Consider the following 18,078-nt stretch of genomic DNA (forward strand, 5'->3'; position numbering starts at 1 on the left):
TGCTGCCTTCAGAGACCAGAATAAAATGTTCAAAATGTAAGGCCAGGAGTCCCCCTGGATTCCCTAAGGAAGCAGGTCCCTGCAGAAGACAGTCCACACATCCCCTGGCCTCAAACTGTAACAATCCATCCCTAATTTAGTCTAGACTGAAAGATCTCTATCATCTGAACAGAGATCAAAGGACAGCAAGGCTTTATTTGCAGTTCCTTATACAGATGAAGCTCAAATAGGTAAAAGAAGTAACCCTTCACAGACAGGAAAGAGAAGTAGCATCTGAATCCACATTCTCTGCCTTTGGATCAACATTGGAATCATAGATCTAAAGCTAAAAGGTTCTGCAGGGAACATCCAGGCTCCCCCACCCCTAGTCATTTTATAGGTAAGGAAACTTAGACCGAGAAATTAGAAGTTCCTAACAAATAGATAAGAATCATCAGGGGCAGTCTCTCTAGATCTGTACCTTCTGGGAAAATGCTAGTACTTACAAAATGCTGGCTGTAATTTGGGGGTGCAACACACTCCTAGCCGCCCAGACCACATGAGTTCTCTCAGACCTGAGCCAAGGATGTGGCTGAAGCCCAGTCCCTCAAGCACATAGGAGACCTCCCCTCCTCCAGAGCTAGGACTCACTCTGCCTCTCTCCCTCTCTCAGGAAAGCTAGTTACTTATTCATGTGCTACCTAAGCAGGGCCAATAGCTTCTTTGTATCAGCTGAATAGGACAGTCATTCAATCCCCAAATGAGAACAATTCAGCCCACGCTGTATCTGTCCTAATGAAGCATTGAGATAAAAGGAATACTTTTTATCTACTCACAGTTACAGTTGTCCATCAGCTCTCCAAGCTTGTAAAACTTCTATTTTCACAAATAGGCAGTGGGTAAACATGCCAAAAGGTTTCCCCCAACCTCTCTCTCTCTCTCTCTCTCTCTCTCTCTCTCTCTCTCTCTCTCTCTCTCTCTCTCTCTCTCTCTCTCTCTCTCTCTCTGTCTCTGTCTGTCTGTCTCTCTCCCCCTTTCACTCTCCCAATATTTCTCCATCTCTTTCTCACCCCCTTCCCCCTGTCTCTCTTTCCCTCTCTCTTTCTCCACCCCCTCTCTCCTTTCCCCTCTTCCCACTTTCTCAGTCTGTCCTTATTCTCAGTCTCTGTCTCACTCCCCTCCTCACCATTCTTCTATCTCCACCTATTTCTCTCTTTCTCCCTTTTGACCACCACCTACCCCAACTAAAATCTCTTTTAGAGATCTTCAGGCTCCTATATAGAGAAGGGAGCCAGAAAAATAAAAGGTGTACCCTCAAAAGAGATCAGAGGGTCCTAGTCTCAGTGCTTCAAGAGACCTTAGAGGTCATCTAGGATTATCCCTGACCACTGGCCCTGCTTCTAGCCCAGCCTCAACAATTCCCACTCAGGGGAGAAACTCCTTTGGAGAAGGGACCAGTCTTCCCCACCAAGTGTCACTCACAGGGCAAGCAAGCCAGTTCAGATGAAACAATAGGCACACTGAGGGAGAGACAGGAGGTGGCATGTACCAGGCAAGTCAAACTTTACATCTTACAGATGAGGAAACTGAGGACCAAAGAGATAGAATTGGAATGATTATAGGATCTTAGATTTAGAGCTGGAATGATCCTTAGAAGACATCTATTTTAACACCCTCTTTTTTTTTTTTTTGCTGTTTTTAACAGATGAGAAAGATGAAGTCAAAGGTGTTTTTTTAATTACTACTTTTATTTTTTTAGGAAAAGTCAGAAAGCAAACAAGCATTAACTAAGCCAGATGTCCTACTAGGGGTTCTGAGGCTATAAAGACATAGAGAAAACCATCCTCTCCCTCAAGGAATGTAGGTTCTAATAATGTTATTTACCTAATAAAGGAAGAATGAAATGGTTTGGCTCTAGCAAACTAGCTTTTGTTAATTGCTCCATGAATATTTAAAACCATCAGAACTTTATAATCTGCACTTACATATTTGATAGAACCTTTTAAAAAAATCTTTACTTTCCATGGAATCAATACCATGTATTGTTTCCAAGGCAGAAGAATGGTAAGGGCTAGGCAATGGGGGTTAAGTGATTTGCCCAGAGTTGCACAGCTAGGAAATATCTAAAGTCAAATTTGAATCCAGGACCTCTGATATCCAGGCCTGACTCTCTATCCACTGAATTACCTAGCTGCCCCTAGAAAGGTGATTCTTTAAAAGCCTATATTGCTTTAAGAAGTCATACATTCACATGTCTAGAGCAAAACAGGAGCTTGGAGGCCATGTAGTCCAGCCCCATCATCTTACAGATGAGGAAACTGAAGCCCAGGAAGGATAAATGACTTCTCTGAGGTTGAACAGGTATGAAGTACCAGGCTCAAACCATGTCCTTAGACTTTAAATCCAGCCTTCCTTCCACTAGGCACACTGTCTCCATCCTTTGGATTCTGATATAAAATGTCCTTCTCATCTGTCCAGGCCACCACCACTCTAATCCAGGTTCTCACTTAACTTCTCATTGAATGACTGATTAAAATAAGATAACATATATATGTGGGCAGTTAGGTGGCTTAGTGGATAGAGAGCTAGACTTGGAGATCAGAGATCATGAATTCAAATCTGGCCTTGGACACTTTCTAGCTATGTGACCCTGGGCAAGTCACTTAATCCCCATTGCCTAGCACATACTATTCTTCTGCTTGGAATTGATGTTTACCATTGATTCTAAGACAGAAGGCTAGGGTTTTTTAAAAAGAGAATGTATAAAGGGATTTGCAAACCTTGAAGAGCTGTGAAAATACAAGTGTAGTAGCAGAAGTAGTAGCTACAATAACAATAGTAGTAATAGTAGTGCTTCAGGCAATGGGAGAGAATATCTAGGGGTCACCCTGAAAAGGTGGTTAAGGGTGGTGGAGTGGTATAGACTCTTTGGAAACTGAGTACCAGGCTTGGCAGCTCTGAACATCTCTCCATTCGCCATCTCCTTTCCTCCATACAGGCAAAGTCTCTGTTTTCAAAGATGACTTTATCAACCCCCAAACAGATCATTTACAGTTTTCATTAACGTCTGTGTCTCTGGTGTCCAGAGATAATGGAAAAGGCAGAAGGGGGAAATAATCCAGTTTAGCAAGGATGATCTGAGATCCGGAACTGAGAATGCAAGGTTAAGTGATAGAATAAAAAAACTTGAAGCTATAGTCTGGTTCTAAGAGGAATCATGAATAATAGAAATATGTAATTTAGACCTCCCTCCCTTGGGCTATTGTGAGGAAGGTACTTTGTAAACCTCAAAGTGTATAAATATTAGCTATAATTATTACTAGGAAAGAGACAGAGAATGGACTTTGGATTTCCATATTGTGAAGAACTCCCAGATGAGGAAGCTTCCTTTACTAATGTTGGTTTTCACCTCTGAAAACCTCACAAGCTTAGAGAGTTGCTTGGAGCACTGTGAGGCTGAGTAACTTAGCCAAAATCATATAGCCAGTATAAAATGTGTTAGACATAAGACTGGAACCCAGGTCTTCCTGGTTAACAAACAATCTCTCCTCTATATTATACTACTCTATCTCTCATTATTATTTTTTTTTAAATATATTTTATTTGATCATTTCCAAGCATTATTCGTTAAAGACATAGATCATTTTCTTTTCCTCCCCCCCACCCCCCATAGCCGACGCGTAAGTCCACTGGGCATTAGATGTTTTCTTGATTTGAACCCATTGCTTTGTTGATAGTATTTGCATTAGAGTGTTCATTTAAAGTCTGTCCTCTGTCATGTCCCCTCAACCTCTGTATTCAGGCAGTTGCTTTTTCTCGGTGTTTCCACTCCCATAGTTTATCCTTTGCTTATGAATGGTGTTTTTTTTCTCCTGGATCCCTGAAAGTTGTTCAGGGACATTACACCGCCCCTAATGGAGAAGTCCATTACGTTCGATTATACCACAGTGTATTAGTCTCTGTGTACAATGATCTCCTGGTTCTGCTCCTCTCGCTCTGCATCACTTCCTGGAGGTTGTTCCAGTCTCCATGGAACTTCTCCACTTTATTATTCCTTTTAGCACAATAGTATTCCATCACCAACATATACCACAGTTTGTTCAGCCATTCCCCAATTGATGGGCATCCCCTCGTTTTCCAGTTTTGGGCCACCACAAAGAGCGCAGCTATGAATATTTTTGTACAAGTCTTTGTGTCCATTATCTCTTTGGGGTACAGACCCAGCAGTGCTATGGCTGGGTCAAAGGGTAGATATTCTTTTGTCGCCCTTTGGGCATAGTTCCAAATTGCCCTCCAGAATGGTTGGATCAGTTCACAACTCCACCAGCAATGAAATAATGTCCCTACTTTGCCACATCCCCTCCAGCATTCATTACTTTCCTTTGCTGTTATGTTAGCCAATCTGCTAGGTGTGAGGTGATACCTCAGAGTTGTTTTGATTTGCATCTCTCTGATTATAAGAGATGTAGAACACTTCTTCATGTGCTTGTTAATAGTTTTGATTTCTTTATCTGAGAACTGCCTATCCATTTCCCTTGCCCATTTATCAATTGGAGAATGGCTTGATTTTTTGTACAATTGATTTAGCTCATTATAAATATGAGTAATTAAACCTTTGTCAGAGGTTTCTATGAAGATTTTTTCCCAATTTGTTGTTTCCCTTCTGATTTTAGTTATATTGGTTTTGTTTGTACAAAAGCTTTTTAGTTTGATGTAGTCAAAATTATTTATTTTACATTTTGTGATTCTTTCTATATCTTGCTTGGTTTTAAAGCCTTTCCCCTCCCAAAGGTCTGACATGTATACTATTCTGTGTTTACCCAATTTACTTATGGTTTCCTTCTTTATGTTTAAGTCACTCACCCATTTTGAATTTATCTTGGTGTAGGGTGTGAGGTGTTGATCTATTCCTAGTCTCTCCCACACTGTCTTCCAATTTTCCCAGCAGTTTTTATCGAATAGTGGATTTTTGTCCCAAAAGCTGGGATCTTTGGGTTTATCGTATACTGTCTTGCTGAGGTTGTTTTCCCCCAGTCTATTCCACTGATCTTCCTTTCTGTTTCTTAGCCAGTACCAAATTGTTTTGATGACTGCTGCTTTGTAATATAGTTTGAGGTCTGGGACTGCAAGGCCCCCATCATATGTGTTTTTTTTCATTATTTCCCTGGATATCCTTGATCTTTTGTTCTTCCAAATGAACTTTGTTATGGTTTTTTCTAAATCAGTGAAGAAGTATTTTGGTAGTTCAATGGGTATGGCACTAAATAGATAAATAAGTTTGGGTAGGATGGTCATTTTTATTATATTGGCTCGTCCTATCCATGAGCAGTTAATGTTTTTCCAATTGTTCAAGTCTAGTTTTAGTTGTGTGGCGAGTGTTTTGTAGTTGTGTTCATATAGTTCCTGTGTTTGTCTTGGGAGATAGATTCCTAGGTATTTTATTTTGTCTAAGGTGATTTTGAATGGGATTTCTCTTTCTAGTTCTTGCTGCTGAGCTGTGTTGGAGATATATAGAAAAGCTGATGATTTATGTGGGTTTATTTTGTATCCTGCAACTTTGCTAAAGTTGTTGATTATTTCAATTAGCTTTTTGGTTGAATCTCTAGGATTCTTTAAGTAGACCATCATGTCATCCGCAAAGAGTGATAACTTGGTCTCCTCCTTGCCTATTCTGATGCCTTCAATTTCTTTATCTTCTCTAATTGCTACTGCTAGTGTTTCTAGTAAAATGTCAAATAGTAGAGGTGATAATGGGCATCCTTGTTTCACTCCTGATCTTATTGGGAATGCATCTAGTTTATCCCCATTGCAGATGATATTAGCTGTTGGTTTTAGATATATACTGTTTATTATTTTTAGGAATGACCCTTCTATTCCTATGCTTTCTAGTGTTTTTAATAGGAATGGATGTTGTATTTTATCAAAGGCTTTTTCTGCATCTATTGAGATAATCATGTGGTTCTTGCTAGTTTGCTTGTTGATGTGGTTAATTATGTGGATGGTTTTCCTAATGTTGAACCAGCCCTGCATCCCTGGTATGAATCCTACTTGATCATGGTGAATGATCCTTCTGATCACTTGCTGGAGTCTTTTTGCTAGTATCCTATTTAAAATTTTTGCATCTATATTCATTAGGGAGATTGGTCTATAGTTTTCTTTCTCTGTTTTTGACCTGCCTGGTTTTGGAATCAGTACCATGTTTGTGTCGTAAAAGGAGTTTGGTAGAACTCCCTCTTTGCTTATTATGTCAAATAGTTTGTATAGTATTGGGGTTAACTGTTCTCTGAATGTTTGATAGAATTCACAGGTGAATCCATCAGGCCCTGGGGATTTTTTCTTAGGAAGTTCTTTGATGGCTTGATGGATTTCAATTTCTGATATGGGATTATTTAAGAATTCTATTTCCTCTTCTGTTAGTCTAGGCAGTTTGTATTTTTGTATATATTCATCCATTTCTCCTAAATTGGTGTATTTATTGCCATATAATTGGGCAAAGTAATTTCTAATGATTGCCTTAATTTCTTCCTCATTGGAGGTGCTGTCCCCCTTTTCATCTTTAATGCTGTGAATTTGCTTTTCTTCCTTCCTTTTTTTAATTAGATTGACCAGTACTTTGTCTATTTTGTTTGTTTTTTCAAAGTACCAGCTTCTTGTCTTATTTATTAAATCAATAGTTCTATCACTTTCGATTTTATTAATTTCTCCCTTAATTTTTAGGATTTCTAATTTGGTTTTCTGCTGGGGGTTTTTAATTTGATTGCTTTCGAGTTTTTTCAATTGCATTTCCAATTGATTGATCTCTGCTCTCCCTTGTTTGTTAATATGAGCTTTCAGGGATATGAATTTGCCTCTGATTACCGCTTTGGCTGCATCCCAAAAGGTTTGAAAGGATGTTTCGCCATTGTCATTTTCCTTGATGAAATTATTAATTGTTTCTATGATTTCTTCTTTAGCTAAACGGTTTTGGAGTATCATATTGTTTAATTTCCAATTGGTTTTAGATTTGGTTTTCCATGTACCATTACTAATCATTATTTTTATTGCCTTGTGATCTGAGAAGGCTGCATTCATTATTTCTGCTTTTTTGCATTTGTGTGCTATGTTTCTGTGACCTAATGTATGGTCAATTTTTGTGAATGTGCCATGTGGTGCTGAGAAGAAGGTGTATTCCTTTTTATCCCTATTTATTTTTCTCCATATGTCTATTAATTCTAATTTTTCTAAGATTTCATTCACTTCTTTTACCTCTTTCTTATTTATTTTTTGATTTGATTTATCTAAATTTGATAATGGTTGGTTTAAGTCTCCCACTAGTATGGTTTTATTGTCTATTTCTTCCTTCAATTCTCCTAGTTTCTCCATTAGAAATTTGGGTGCTATATTATTTGGTGCATACATGTTGATTAATGATATTTCCTCATTGTCTAGAGTCCCTTTTAACAAAATATAATTACCTTCCCTATCCCTTTTGATCAGGTCTATTTTTGCATTGGCTTTATCAGATATCATGATTACCACTCCTGCCTTCTTTCTATCAGTTGAGGCCCAGAAGGTCTTACTCCATCCTTTAATTCTGACCTTGTGGGTGTCAACCCGCCTCATGTGTGTTTCTTGAAGACAACATATGGTAGGGTTTTGGATTCTAATCCATTCAGCTATTCGTCTACGTTTTATGGGTGAGTTCATCCCATTCACGTTCAAAGTTATGATTGTCATTTGTGGACTCCCTGGCATTTTGATTGCCTTCCCTAATTCTAACCTTTTCTTCTTCGGCTCTACCTTTTAGTCCAGTGATTTACTTTGAATCAGTCCCCCTTGTCCCCTCCCTTGATGTTTCCCTTTTTAGTCCCTCCCTTTTTGTTCCCTCCCCCTCCCCCCTCTCTTTCCCTCCCTTTTTGTTCTCCCTCTCCCCCTCCCCCCCTTGGTTTTCCCTTCTCCTTACCCTTGTTGGGTAAGATAGAATTCAAGATCCCAATGGATCTGGATGTTTTTCCCTCTCAGAGTTGATTTCCCTGAGATTGAGGTTTAAGTAAACCCCCCCCCCTCTCTTCCTCTCCTTCTTATAGGAGTTTTCTTCCCCTCCCCTTCCCCTGTGAATCTTTGTGTGAGAACCATTATTCTATTTGGTCTTTCTTTACCCCCTATTTATACATTACATTTTCCCCACATATTATTATACATAGGTTGATATAAATGTAGTCCTTATAGAAGAGAGTTTGAGTAAAAGAAGATAACATTTTTCCCCTTTCCTTAATATTTACCTTTTCAGGTATTCCTTGCTCTTTGATTTTCGGTATCAAACTTTCCACAGAGCTCTGGTCTTTTCTTTGCAAAAAGTTGGAAGTCTTCTATTTTGTTGAATGCCCATACTTTCCCTTGGAAGTATATAGTCAGTTTTGCTGGGTAGCTGATTCTTGGTTGGAGACCCAGCTCTCTTGCCTTTCTGAAGATCATGTTCCATGCCTTACGATCATTCAGCGTAGAACTTGCAAGGTCTTGTGTGACCCTGATTGGCATTCCTTTATATCTAAATTGTCTTTTTCTGGCTTCCTGTAGGATTTTTTCTTTTGTTTGATAGCTTTGGAATTTGGCAATTACATTCCTGGGAGTTGTCTTTTGGGGGTTTAGTGTAGAAGGTGTTCTGTGAGCTCTGTCAGTGGCTGTATTGCCCCCTTGTTCTAGAATCTCTGGGCAATTTTCTTTGATTATATCTTGTATCACCATGTCCAGTTTGGTGTTTATTTCTGGCTTTTCTGGGAGTCCAATTATTCTTAAATTTTCTCTTCTCCCCCTGTTTTCCAGATCTATCACCTTGTCGGTGAGATATTTTATGTTCTCTTCTAATTTCTTGGTGTTTTGGCTTTGCTTTATTAGTTCTTGCTTTAAAGCCTGGTTTTCTTTTACAGTTTGGTCAAACTGGTTTTGTAGATGCGTGAATTTCTTTTGCATCATTTCCCACTTTTCCTCCCAGAGGGCTTCCATCTTTTTGGTCCTTTCTGATTCAGATTCTTCATGTGTTTGTGGAGAGTTTCTATTTCCTTTGGAAGATTTTGGAGAATTTTCTTGTATATCTTCTTCTATCTGCTCTGTATTTTGTATTTTGGCTCCATAGAATGTGTCCAGAGTCGCCCCTTTCTTCTTATTTTTCTTGGTATTTTGGGGCTTCTGTGCTTCTGTAGAGTTTGTCATCTCTGAACGTGGAGGATTGGCTTTTCTTGTCTTTGTCTGGTGATCAGAGGCTTTAGTCCTGGGCAGATGTTGGTTCTATGAGCGTTCCCTGGGTTGAACTGAATATGCCTCACTGGAACTGGAATGGAAGGGTCGGACCACGAGGCCACACTCTCCCCCTGGCTCGATTTCCGGAAGTTGCCTTCAGAATCCCTGGCCGTGAGGCTGTTTCGTCGGCCTGCGGGGGGATGGGCTGCCGCTTCCCCAAGCTCCGAGAGCACAGACTTTCACTGAGACTTGGATAGCAGGATCCAGCCCGTGAGGCTGTCTTGCCCGCCCTGAGGGTTGCTGTTGTTTTTACCAGCTCTCTGCAGCGGAGGCCCCAGGCAGTAACTTTCACCCGGACCGACCAGCTCTTTGCAGCGGAGGCCCCAGGCAGTAACTTTCACCCGGACCGACCAGCTCTTTGCAGCGGAGGCCCCAGGCAGTAACTTTCACCCGGACCTACCGGCTCTCTGCAGCGGAAGCCCCAGGCAGTAACTTTCACCCGGACTGGGACTTGGGTAGAAGACCCTGAGGGTTGTTGTTCCTCAGACCCTGCTCTCTGAGCCCGGCGCGGCTGCCGCTTCCGGGAGCCTTGGACTCTGCGCTCCTACCCCTGAGGTCCGAGGGATCTCGGGTTCTGGCTTTTAAGGGGAGCCGTACCTTTTGAACCGGGTCCAGGTCCAGGAGGAGGGTTCCCAGGGTCTGTGCTGTTGATCGTTTTGAATTTCGGCGCCTTAGGAGCTTCTAGTTTGAGATCGGTCGGGAAGGGTTTTCCGGAGATCTGAACTTCAGCTTTCTCTAAGCCGCCATCTTAACCGGAAGTCCTCTATCTCTCATTATTATTACTAATAATATATCATTATTACTAATATATTTACTAATTATGTGATGTAGTTAATGGCACCATATCTCATCATTATTACTAATAATATATTTTATTGGATCCCAATGCAGATAGCCAGGACCCTGAACCCAAAAGCTTTGGGAATAGTAGTGTCCTCCCCCCAACTTCCACCCCTGACCAATCATTGTTCTTGCTTTTAGCCTGGCCTCAACAGACATCACTCAGGGAAGATGCTCCTTTGGAGAAGGGGCCAGCCATCCCCACCAAGTGCCATTATAAGGCAAGATGGCAGCCCATCTGATACAACAAAGTGCTCTAAAGGGAGAGACAGGAAGTATGTCAAGTCAAACAATCACCAATAACTCCAACATTATCTTCCCTCAGACCCCAATGGAAGTATCCAGAGGCCTGAATCAAAGAGTCTTGGGGATAACAGCACTTGATTGTAGAAGGGGTGGGAGTAGGAATATATTCAGAAATGAATGTGATAGAGAAACAAAAGGTATTAGTAAAAGAGTGTGAAACCAATTAAATGTATGAATGGATAAAAGAAGCAATAAAGACACCTTTAAAGGATGTAGATATTATATAGTTTCTATCTTTTTTTAACATATTTATGATGTGAGAAGTGGATCTTTTAAAAGTCTATCTTTTTTAGCACTTCTCACATCATACTTAGATGATCATTATCTGTGTATGTCTCTCAGTCCTCTACTGGACTTTGCATTTTTTTTAGGGATGGAACTCCAGTTTTGTTTGTTTGTTTGTTTTTTTATTCTCCATATCCTAACTGAAGTGCAATAGATAAATGTTCTGGTAGTCAAGAACATATGTGTTCAAATCCAATCCCTGAAACATACCTGTTAGGTGACTCTGGGCAAGTCAATAAGGCTTTTTCAGCCTTAGTTTCCACTTCTATAAATTGGGAGTGATAATACCTGTTATTCACGTATCTATCTATCTATCTATCTATCTATCTATCTATCTATCTATCTATCTAGTCCATAAGCCTATCTATCTATCTATCTATCTATCTATCTATCTATCTATCTATCTATCTACCATCTATCTCTATATCTACCCCTCTATTCCTCTATACCTCTATTTCTCTCTATCATCTCTTTATACTTAAATGTATTTCTCTTCATATCTCTATATCTTTCCCTATATGTATCTCTTTCTTTCTATGTATTGATAAAGCCATCTGTCCATCTGTCTGTCTGTACTCTTAATTATCTAAAGAGCTACTCTTGATATCAGGAAGACCTGGTTTCAAGTCCTCCATCTAACCTCTATTGGCTATGTGACCATGGGAAAGTTATTTGATCTGAGAACCCCAGGTAACCCTCTAATGACTATTTGCTTAGAGATGAACTGTTAATCTATATCCATGCAGAGAACTCCCATGCTGGAGAGTCATTCTTCAGATGAAATTATAGATTTAGACTAATTGTTGTTGCTGCTCATCCTTCATTTTCGAAGAGGAACAGTACCATCACTTAGTGATGTCTTGATTTGGACAAGAATCAGATATAAGTGAGGCAGAGTTGCACAAAGTCATCAGCCTCACTCTCTCTTCTAAAGAGTCATTGAAGTCCAGGGGCGAGACAAAGGTCAGGATGACTGGAGATGGCCCAAGATGCAGCGTATGGCCTTGGCTTCTTTAATGTCTAATCAAGCTCTGAGTGCTCTGTAGCGCCTGCTTCAGCTGCCTTCATGGCCATTTGAACAAATTATTCTCATCCACCCATTTCACCAGGGGAAATCTTTATATGCCCACACCAACAGGAACTATGTCTGAACAGAAAGGACCAGTCACTGACTACAGACTCAAATGAATGGGGCAGATGGAAGAAAAACTTCTTCAAAGTCAAGGGGAAGCCAGTTACCCAGCAATTGGAATTAACCAGCTGAAGAATGAGCAAGCAAAGACCAAGCAAATTCGCTTAGGAAACATTCACTTTGTCTTCCTCAAAGTGCAAAGTCAAGCTAAGGCTTCAAGTACTAGCCCAGATTTTTCATACAAATGATGACATCCATTACTTTTTGTCTGACAGCTTAAACCCTTCTGGACTGCTGAAGTGTAAATATTCCACAGCGTTTCAAGTAATATTGAGGACAGAATGGTACAGTTAGAGAAGCAAATTATATTACAATTTCTTATTTGCCTTGGTTATGGTACAGCGACCTTGGAAAGGTGGAGAAGAATACTATGTTCTCTCTATATACCTGGGAATCTCAAAAGGCACTTTGAAAGAAAAATCCAAGAAATGCTAGAGTCTCAGTTAAAAGGGAGCTCAGCTACCTTCTAGTACAACCTATATTTGATTAAGAATATAATCACCAGGGACTTCCGGTTAAGATGGCGGCTTAGAGAAAGCTGAAGTTCAGATCTCCAGAAAACCCTTCCCGACCGATCTCAAACTAGAAGCTCCTAAGGCGCCGAAATTCAAAACGATCAACAGCACAGACCCTGGGAACCCTCCTCCTGGACCTGGACCCGGTTCAAAAGGTACGGCTCCCCTTAAAAGCCAGAACCCGAGATCCCTCGGACCTCAGGGGTAGGAGCGCAGAGTCCAAGGCTCCCGGAAGCGGCAGCCGCGCCGGGCTCAGAGAGCAGGGTCTGAGGAACAACAACCCTCAGGGTCTTCTACCCAAGTCCCAGTCCGGGTGAAAGTTACTGCCTGGGGCTTCCGCTGCAGAGAGCCGGTAGGTCCGGGTGAAAGTTACTGCCTGGGGCCTCCGCTGCAAAGAGCTGGTCGGTCCGGGTGAAAGTTACTGCCTGGGGCCTCCGCTGCAGAGAGCTGGTAAAAACAACAGCAACCCTCAGGGCGGGCAAGACAGCCTCACGGGCTGGATCCTGCTATCCAAGTCTCAGTGAAAGTCTGTGCTCTCGGAGCTTGGGGAAGCGGCAGCCCATCCCCCCGCAGGCCGACGAAACAGCCTCACGGCCAGGGATTCTGAAGGCAACTTCCGGAAATCGAGCCAGGGGGAGAGTGTGGCCTCGTGGTCCGACCCTTCCATTCCAGTTCCAGTGAGGCATATTCAGTTCAACCCAGGGAACGCTCATAGAACCAACATCTGCCCAGGACTAAAGCCTCTGATCACCAGACAGAGATAAGAAAAGCTAATCCTCCACATTCAGAGATGGCAGCAAACTCCACAGAAGCACAGAAGCCCCAAAATACCAAGAAAAATAAGAAGAAAGGGGCGACTCTGGACACATTCTATGGAGCCAAAATACAAAATACAGAGCAGATAGAAGAAGATATACAAGAAAATTCTCCAAAATCTTCCAAAGGAAATAGAAACTCTCCACAAACCCATGAAGAATTTGAATCAGAAAGGACCAAAAAGATGGAAGCCCTCTGGGAGGAAAAGTGGGAAATGATGCAAAAGAAATTCACGCATCTACAAAACCAGTTTGACCAAACTGTAAAAGAAAACCAGGCTTTAAAGCAAGAACTAATAAAGCAAAGCCAAAACACCAAGAAATTAGAAGAGAACATAAAATATCTCACCGACAAGGTGATAGATCTGGAAAACAGGGGGAGAAGAGAAAATTTAAGAATAATTGGACTCCCAGAAAAGCCAGAAATAAACACCAAACTGGACATGGTGATACAAGATATAATCAAAGAAAATTGCCCAGAGATTCTAGAACAAGGGGGCAATACAGCCACTGACAGAGCTCACAGAACACCTTCTACACTAAACCCCCAAAAGACAACTCCCAGGAATGTAATTGCCAAATTCCAAAGCTATCAAACAAAAGAAAAAATCCTACAGGAAGCCAGAAAAAGACAATTTAGATATAAAGGAATGCCAATCAGGGTCACACAAGACCTTGCAAGTTCTACGCTGAATGATCGTAAGGCATGGAACATGATCTTCAGAAAGGCAAGAGAGCTGGGTCTCCAACCAAGAATCAGCTACCCAGCAAAACTGACTATATACTTCCAAGGGAAAGTATGGGCATTCAACAAAATAGAAGACTTCCAACTTTTTGCAAAGAAAAGACCAGAGCTCTGTGGAAAGTTTGATACCGAAAATCAAAGAGCAAGGAATACCTGAAAAGGTAAATATTAAGGAAAGGGGAAAAATGTTATCTTCTTTTACTCAAACTCTCTTCTATAAGGACTACATTTATATCAACCTATGTATAATAATATGTGGGGAAAATGTAATGTATAAATAGGGGGTAAAGAAAGACCAAATAGAATAATGGTTCTCACACAAAGATTCACAGGGGAAGGGGAGGGGAAGAAAACTCCTATAAGAAGGAGAGGAAGAGAGGGGGGGGGGGTTTACTTAAACCTCAATCTCAGGGAAATCAACTCTGAGAGGGAAAAACATCCAGATCCATTGGGATCTTGAATTCTATCTTACCCAACAAGGGTAAGGAGAAGGGAAAACCAAGGGGGGGAGGGGGAGAGGGAGAACAAAAAGGGAGGGAAAGAGAGGGGGGAGGGGGAGGGAACAAAAAGGGAGGGACTAAAAAGGGAAACATCAAGGGAGGGGACAAGGGGGACTGATTCAAAGTAAATCACTGGACTAAAAGGTAGAGCCGAAGAAGAAAAGGTTAGAATTAGGGAAGGCAATCAAAATGCCAGGGAGTCCACAAATGACAATCATAACTTTGAACGTGAATGGGATGAACTCACCCATAAAACGTAGACGAATAGCTGAATGGATTAGAATCCAAAACCCTACCATATGTTGTCTTCAAGAAACACACATGAGGCGGGTTGACACCCACAAGGTCAGAATTAAAGGATGGAGTAAGACCTTCTGGGCCTCAACTGATAGAAAGAAGGCAGGAGTGGTAATCATGATATCTGATAAAGCCAATGCAAAAATAGACCTGATCAAAAGGGATAGGGAAGGTAATTATATTTTGTTAAAAGGGACTCTAGACAATGAGGAAATATCATTAATCAACATGTATGCACCAAATAATATAGCACCCAAATTTCTAATGGAGAAACTAGGAGAATTGAAGGAAGAAATAGACAATAAAACCATACTAGTGGGAGACTTAAACCAACCATTATCAAATTTAGATAAATCAAATCAAAAAATAAATAAGAAAGAGGTAAAAGAAGTGAATGAAATCTTAGAAAAATTAGAATTAATAGACATATGGAGAAAAATAAATAGGGATAAAAAGGAATACACCTTCTTCTCAGCACCACATGGCACATTCACAAAAATTGACCATACATTAGGTCACAGAAACATAGCACACAAATGCAAAAAAGCAGAAATAATGAATGCAGCCTTCTCAGATCACAAGGCAATAAAAATAATGATTAGTAATGGTACATGGAAAACCAAATCTAAAACCAATTGGAAATTAAACAATATGATACTCCAAAACCGTTTAGCTAAAGAAGAAATCATAGAAACAATTAATAATTTCATCAAGGAAAATGACAATGGCGAAACATCCTTTCAAACCTTTTGGGATGCAGCCAAAGCGGTAATCAGAGGCAAATTCATATCCCTGAAAGCTCATATTAACAAACAAGAGAGAGCAGAGATCAATCAATTGGAAATGCAATTGAAAAAACTCGAAAGCGATCAAATTAAAAACCCCCAGCAGAAAACCAAATTAGAAATCCTAAAAATTAAGGGAGAAATTAATAAAATCGAAAGTGATAGAACTATTGATTTAATAAATAAGACAAGAAGCTGGTACTTTGAAAAAACAAACAAAATAGACAAAGTACTGGTCAATCTAATTAAAAAAAGGAAGGAAGAAAAGCAAATTCACAGCATTAAAGATGAAAAGGGGGACAGCACCTCCAATGAGGAGGAAATTAAGGCAATCATTAGAAATTACTTTGCCCAATTATATGGCAATAAATACACCAATTTAGGAGAAATGGATGAATATATACAAAAATACAAACTGCCTAGACTAACAGAAGAGGAAATAGAATTCTTAAATAATCCCATATCAGAAATTGAAATCCATCAAGCCATCAAAGAACTTCCTAAGAAAAAATCCCCAGGGCCTGATGGATTCACCTGTGAATTCTATCAAACATTCAGAGAACAGTTAACCCCAATACTATACAAACTATTTGACATAATAAGCAAAGAGAGAGTTCTACCAAACTCCTTTTACGACACAAACATGGTACTGATTCCAAAACCAGGCAGGTCAAAAACAGAGAAAGAAAACTATAGACCAATCTCCCTAATGAATATAGATGCAAAAATTTTAAATAGGATACTAGCAAAAAGACTCCAGCAAGTGATCAGAAGGATCATTCACCATGATCAAGTAGGATTCATACCAGGGATGCAGGGCTGGTTCAACATTAGGAAAACCATCCACATAATTGACCACATCAACAAGCAAACCAACAAGAACCACATGATTATCTCAATAGATGCAGAAAAAGCCTTTGATAAAATACAACACCCATTCCTATTAAAAACACTAGAAAGCATAGGAATAGAAGGGTCATTCCTAAAAATAATAAACAGTATATATCTAAAACCAACAGCTAATATCATCTGCAATGGGGATAAACTAGATGCATTCCCAATAAGATCAGGAGTGAAACAAGGATGCCCATTATCACCTCTACTATTTGACATTGTACTAGAAACACTAGCAGTAGCAATTAGAGAAGATAAAGAAATTGAAGGCATCAGAATAGGCAAGGAGGAGACCAAGTTATCACTCTTTGCGGATGACATGATGGTCTACTTAAAGAATCCTAGAGATTCAACCAAAAAGCTAATTGAAATAATCAACAACTTTAGCAAAGTTGCAGGATACAAAATAAACCCACATAAATCATCAGCTTTTCTATATATCTCCAACACAGCTCAGCAGCAAGAACTAGAAAGAGAAATCCCATTCAAAATCACCTTAGACAAAATAAAATACCTAGGAATCTATCTCCCAAGACAAACACAGGAACTATATGAACACAACTACAAAACACTCGCCACACAACTAAAACTAGACTTGAACAATTGGAAAAACATTAACTGCTCATGGATAGGACGAGCCAATATAATAAAAATGACCATCCTACCCAAACTTATTTATCTATTTAGTGCCATACCCATTGAACTACCAAAATACTTCTTCACTGATTTAGAAAAAACCATAACAAAGTTCATTTGGAAGAACAAAAGATCAAGGATATCCAGGGAAATAATGAAAAAAAACACATATGATGGGGGCCTTGCAGTCCCAGACCTCAAACTATATTACAAAGCAGCAGTCATCAAAACAATTTGGTACTGGCTAAGAAACAGAAAGGAAGATCAGTGGAATAGACTGGGGGAAAACAACCTCAGCAAGACAGTATACGATAAACCCAAAGATCCCAGCTTTTGGGACAAAAATCCACTATTCGATAAAAACTGCTGGGAAAATTGGAAGACAGTGTGGGAGAGACTAGGAATAGATCAACACCTCACACCCTACACCAAGATAAATTCAAAATGGGTGAGTGACTTAAACATAAAGAAGGAAACCATAAGTAAATTGGGTAAACACAGAATAGTATACATGTCAGACCTTTGGGAGGGGAAAGGCTTTAAAACCAAGCAAGATATAGAAAGAATCACAAAATGTAAAATAAATAATTTTGACTACATCAAACTAAAAAGCTTTTGTACAAACAAAACCAATATAACTAAAATCAGAAGGGAAACAACAAATTGGGAAAAAATCTTCATAGAAACCTCTGACAAAGGTTTAATTACTCATATTTATAATGAGCTAAATCAATTGTACAAAAAATCAAGCCATTCTTCAATTGATAAATGGGCAAGGGAAATGGATAGGCAGTTCTCAGATAAAGAAATCAAAACTATTAACAAGCACATGAAGAAGTGTTCTACATCTCTTATAATCAGAGAGATGCAAATCAAAACAACTCTGAGGTATCACCTCACACCTAGCAGATTGGCTAACATAACAGCAAAGGAAAGTAATGAATGCTGGAGGGGATGTGGCAAAGTAGGGACATTAATTCATTGCTGGTGGAGTTGTGAATTGATCCAACCAT

The 18,078-nt window shown here is 39.9% G+C and overlaps 1 protein-coding gene across 4 annotated transcripts in view; it reads right to left on the bottom strand.

Moving 5' to 3' along the window:
* RIMBP2 (RIMS binding protein 2) overlaps window positions 1-18,078 on the bottom strand; it is a 576,724-nt gene that overhangs the window by 362,041 nt on the left and 196,605 nt on the right. Inside the window, exon 1 of one of the 4 annotated variants that reach the window (XM_056821915.1) lies at window positions 486-623. The exons of the other annotated variants lie outside the window; for them this stretch is intronic. The gene's annotated coding sequence lies outside the window, so the exon portion shown is untranslated. Of the gene's footprint in view, window positions 1-485; window positions 624-18,078 lie in introns of those variants that run through there. 4 annotated transcript variants of the gene reach the window in all.

The sequence above is a fragment of the Monodelphis domestica genome, chromosome 3, assembly GCF_027887165.1.
Source record: "Monodelphis domestica isolate mMonDom1 chromosome 3, mMonDom1.pri, whole genome shotgun sequence".
Lineage (NCBI taxonomy): Eukaryota > Metazoa > Chordata > Mammalia > Didelphimorphia > Didelphidae > Monodelphis > Monodelphis domestica.